The sequence below is a fragment of the Abramis brama genome (genome assembly GCF_963993115.1).
Source record: "Abramis brama genome assembly, chromosome: 1".
NCBI classification, from domain to species: domain Eukaryota; kingdom Metazoa; phylum Chordata; class Actinopteri; order Cypriniformes; family Leuciscidae; genus Abramis; species Abramis brama.
In genome coordinates, this window is record NC_139963.1 from 18,246,355 (window position 1) to 18,252,416 (window position 6,062).

Consider the following 6,062-nt stretch of genomic DNA (forward strand, 5'->3'; position numbering starts at 1 on the left):
TTATGTTTTTTGTTATAGACAGCCATAGCTGCCAGTCATTTGACCATTTTTTGTTATACGATTTTCTTTACGATTTACAATGAAGGTATATGATCGTGATAATTCAGGAAATACCTGTAAAATAACAGTGTTTTTTGCAGTTTATTTATAATTTAGGATGTTTTACTTTAATGTTACAGGGTTTTGAATGACTGGGCTGCCAGTCATTCAACCTTTTTTATCATTTAACTGTTTTGTTAATGTTTAATAACAGATTATACTTATAATTTTACATACATTTTTATGTAATTTAAGAAAACAAAAAATACTGTATGAAAAATACACTACATTTTCTTTCAATTTTCTTTAGGTATTGTGTCATTAATGTCACAATACCTAAAATAACAGCTGAATTTTTATTTTACAGATATTATTTGTTATTTTACAGAGTTTTGAGTACAATTTAAAATTAAAGAAAATGAACGTCAAACAATCACAGTTATTTTCTGTAAAATTTGGATGTTCTGCTTTGTTTTCAGATGTGTGTGTCTGAAATATTCATTACTTCTGGATGGAGGGGAACTCTGACCAAAGTCAACACACTGTTTTCCCTTCAGTGTTGTCTACAGAAGAGAATGGAGAGAATTTAAATGAGCTTCCACTTTGTTGCAGAATAAGCTACAATTCCTGCCAGGCTTTATGCCAGCGGTCAAAAGTCTGGCTTGTGAGATTATGCCTGCAAGTGTAGAGCAGATTTGCATGATTTTCTTATTTGGACGGAGGAAGGGCGGAAGGAAGGAAGGGATGGATGGAGGGAGGGATGTTCTGGTGAAAAAAAAAAATGCTAAGTATACTTGCAGCCAGACTAATTATCAGTTCAAGTGTGTTAATGATTAGTTAACTTGAAGTGTGCTATTTTGAAACAACTAATTTTGTACTAAGTATATTTTAGTTGTAATTAAATTGTAGTAAAGCATAACTTTAAGTGTATTTAGTGTACTTTTGTGTACTAAATTGGACCCACTTCAAGTATACTTAGTATACTTTAAGTATATGCCTGTGTAGGGACTAATTACATGCTTGATTAGTGAAAATAAAGTGTACTTTGAATGTGTTACAAGTACATTACAAATTCATTACGAGTGTCTTCGAAACATACAAGCAATATACCATAAGTGTATTTATATATTATTTTTATTTTTATTTTTAAAGAAATCATCTTGGGCATTTTCACCTTTTATTAGGATAGGACAGTAACTAGACAGGAAGTGAGAGAGAAAGAGGGATCAGGAAAGGTCCACGTTCCGGGACTCGAACTCGGGTCTCCCGAAGCACATGTCGGCGAGGCTATCATGGTGAGATATGTTTCAGTAAAAAGTATAGACTCATTAATACCTTTGGCTCATTCCAAATACTACAAATTGCATACTTTTGTCTTCAATAACAAATGTACATTATTAGACTAATAAAACTTAGCTATACATTGTACAAAATACTATTGTATACTATAAAGTATTTTAAAAGTATACTATCAATGCACAGTTAAAATATACCTAAAATATATTTTTAATAAAGTGCAAATAAATACACTTTTAACTGAATTTTCACTCCAAGTATATTTTTCTAAAATATACTTTTAGAAAATATACTAAAGTACAATTATTTGTTATAAGTGTGTTAAAATTTGTATTGCGAAAATAGGTAAAAGCATGATGCTAATTTATTATATTTAAAGATAGTACAATTTTTGTTAGTGTATTTGCAATGTACTATTGAAAAAGGGAATATATTTCAACTACAATAAAGTATAATTTTTTTCACTAGGGTTGATAGAGGGAGGGAGGGAGGGATGGATAGATAGATGGAGGGAGGGATGTATGGATAGATGGAGGGAGGGATATATGTATAGATGGAGGGATGTATGGATATATGGAGGGAGGGAGGGAGGGTGGGATGGATGGATGGATGTAGGGATGTATGGATGTATGAATGTATGTATGGAGGGAGGGATGGATGGATGGATGTAGGGATGTGTGGATGTATGGATGAATGGATGGATGGATGGAGGGATGGATGGATGGATGGATGGATGGATGGATGGATGGATGGACGGAGGGAGGGAGGGAGGGAGGGAGGGAGGGAGGGAGGGATGGATGGATGGATGGATGGATGGATGGATAGAGGGAGGGAGGGAGGGATGGATGGATGGATGTAGGGATGTGTGGATGTATGGATGAATGGATGGATGGATGGATGGATGGAGGGAGGGAGGGAGGGAGGGAGGGAGGGATGGATGGATGGATGGATAGATAGAGGGAGGGAGGGAGGAATGAGGGAGGGATGGATAGATCGAAGGATATGTGGATGTATGTATGGATGGATGGATGGTACATCTACATGTCCACTGGATCCCCGCCAATCCTAAAAATGGAGTAAAATCTCTCATACTTCTTTTTTGTTACTTTTTTACACAAAATTTACTCAAGTACTATGTTAAAATCCAAATTGTATAAAACATTGTATTAAACTACACTATTTGTTTTTAAACCACTAATTATAGAAGTAGTAAATAAAAGAAAAACCTGTTTCTACATTGGCTCCTCGCCAGTCCTAAAAATGTAGTAATATCTCTCACACAGTCACACTCTAATGTTTTCCTTCAGCGTCAGTAATTTGATATAAATAAAGGGAATGCATTGTTCCTCGTCTCATTATTAATGTCTGCTCAGAGGAAAGGCCGTGCTGCTGTTATTGTCAGGTGACACTGATGTAGATGTGAGAATGCTGTGCTGCATATATGACATGAGGCTGAACGATTGCAGCCTTTCTCCACAAACAGCTGGAACGACTTCAAGGACTGGCCCAACTCCACATGGGTGTGGACACAGTCATTACAGCTGTTATCATCAGCCCGGGGCTGTTTATGTGTGTGTGTGTGTGTGTGTGCGTGTGCGCACTACTGGAGACAGCTCAAATGATAGCAACTCTGTAAAATGGTTTGTGTCATATGTCACTAAACGAGTAAAGAAAAGGTTGTAAAGTTTATACGAGCACTTACAGGCTCCAGAACGCCATTAGAGGCCGCTGTAAATGGTCGTCTTAGAAAAGTGTTTCACTGCTGTTAAGCTGGCCCTTTCTGAAAGGAAATACACATTGATTTTAGCCTGGAAATTAATGGTCTGGCGTCGACTAATGAAAATCGGCCAGCTCGAGGGGCGGCACCAAGTGTGCATTTGAAAATCTCACTGCACGCAATTGGATAACACTACGACCAATCACAACAAGCCCCATACACTTAGCTACCAGCGGAGCTAATTGGTATCACCTGATGGAGTTTTTCGGTTCCTTGCAACTGTTGCCTTTGGCTTGCTCAGTTGGGGATATTTGGGGATATTTAATTTAATTAATCAATCAACAATACTATTGATCAGCATTACCAAACGTGGACGTTTTCCACTAGAAACAAACATTGATGTATTATTTTAATTTAATACTGTGAAGCTGCTTTGATACAATCTGTATTGTGAAAAGCGCTATATAAATAAACTTGACTTGACTTGACTTAATGACTCTTGCCGTATCCGGTCGGCAAAACAGACCATGCACGGCAATGCACTTCTTACAAAGGAACGAATCGAGCGCCGTCTTCTGTTCCTGTTTTAGATAAAAAGCCAAGTCTAACTCGTTCATTGTAGCGGCCAAAGCTGTTTCAAACAACTGGTGTTCATCCATAGCCATCTTGCAATGTTTCCTAATGACTTTGACGTCACAGCGCTGTTGTCATCTATTTAGCTCGCCTCTGGCCCGCCTATATCAGATAACCCGATGTGATTGGTGCAGCTCGGATACAAGGGCATATTTAATGAGCATCATTACTCAACACCAGAGTAAACTCGCTGAGCAAATTCAACTTGTGCCCTCGTGAGAACTCTGGATTTCCAGGGTACATTGATTTTACATCGGCCTATTGATTTGTCTCGCAGAGCCAGACTTTTGACTATTGGCAAATAGGTCTGGCCTAGATTATTCTTGCCAAGAACTGACCAATAACACAAGAAAAGGCCGACATGTTCCACAGTTCACTTCTTTCAGTGGTGTATCTGAAACCATTCATACATATACCAGCATGCAATGAAATGGTACCTTCAAATAATAGCACAGCAGTCTACATGAAAAGTTGTACAGACAACACTTAGTAGAACATGTGTAGACTGAAGTAATGTAAGCAACTGTTTCAACTGTCCGTCTGTTCACAATGAGAACGTTCTGTATTTTAATAGACATAAATTATGAAAACAAAACTGAATGATACCTTGTTCAGGCCTCGATTATAAAACGTGCACATGCACAGATCTGATCTAGCGTACGCTAAAATCCATGACAACGTTCATATTTATAAAAACGGTCTTTGAGAGTCGGAGAACTGTATATGCAATTCTTGTCGCTCGCCATTATCAAGTAAAGGATTTGGACGTTGACTGCTGCTCTTTTATATGGTAACGACATTAATTATGCGGCGTTTACAAGGCGGAGATCTGAAACCATTCAGATGCGCACAACTTCAAGATCGTTTGCAATTTATCGATTTCTGGAAGAGAGTCGTACACATGCTATTTGTGCGTATGATTCTCTGAATCACATGTACACACACTTGAGAAATGATCGTAAGATCAAATATAGGACGGTTTCTATGCAATATTTGGTTACACTTTATTTGGTAACACTTTATTTTACAGTGTCCTTGTTACATAGGTTACATGTACTTACCATAGTAATAAGAGTATATTATGCATAATTACATGCAATTAACCCTCAACCAAATCCCAATCCTACCCTAACCCTGTAGTAAGTACATGTTGTTAATTATTATTACTCAGTACTTAAATATATAATTACACTGTAACAATGACACCTTCAAATAAAGTGTAACCCTTTATTTTAAGGTGACGTAGTTACATTGTACTTTCTCAAATATGTGCTGAGTAATATTAATTAACTACATGTACTTACTATAGAGTTATGATTAGGGTTTGATTTAGGGTTAGTTATTAATTATGCTTAATTTACTGTTATTAGTAAGTACATGCAGTAACATGTAACTACGTCACACGATAAAGTGTTACACCACATTTTATAAATGAGGTCCTACACTGTATAAAGTGATCAGGTGACTTAACTTTAAAAGAAGGAAACCTGAACTTGACAATTCCACATAACTTAATATTTTCTTCAATTACACATGAAGTTTATTTACTTAATGATTGTAAGGCAACAGGTTTCCTCACTCTTTTTAAAGTTAAGTCTATTGATCACTTTTTACAGTGTAGGACTGGGAAGAAATTCAAAAGTTAAAGATTAGGGCTTGCAATTTTGGAAGCTCTTGCCATTTTTCCATCCATCCGTCCATGAGCGTGACAGACAAATACAGTGGGACAATACTGCCACCTGACAGTGCCTGTAATTATACAGGTCTGTGGTTCACCAGGAAGGCAGAGGGATCATTTGGAATGACTTGTTTTCCACAGGTGTGTGACGGGAGGTTGGGGGGGCCAGGCCTGCCCAGACACGGCTGGAGATCGCGCTCCTCGCATATGCTCACCTGCATACTTCCTGAAAAAAACAAAAGGATTACCTGAGAATTCCTCCCAGCCACAGCTATGAGAGGGATATGAGAACGGTTAGCTAAACAAAAGCTCTGTTTATACAGTGACAGGCAGTGATCCAGTGCAGATCAGCTGGGGGAAAAGAAAACTCCAGATAAACAAGGGGACGTTGAAAGGGAGGGAGATCTGTCAATCCTGGGAAGAAGAGGCTGGTGTGATAAATCATTCCACTCGTTCACTGTCTCACTTTCTCTCTCGTTCTTACTGGATAGACTTTCAATATTACTTACAAGACTTACACTGTCACTGTCAACAAGTCAAAGTGAATTTTCACACACTGTTTTACAACAATATTGCCAGGATTTTAAAACATTTAACTGTATTTTATTACCAACTGTTAACGAAATATTCCGATTTTTTTGGTTGCACTTCATTTTATGGTGTCCTTGCTACAATGCTTCAAGTACTAAGCAGTATTAA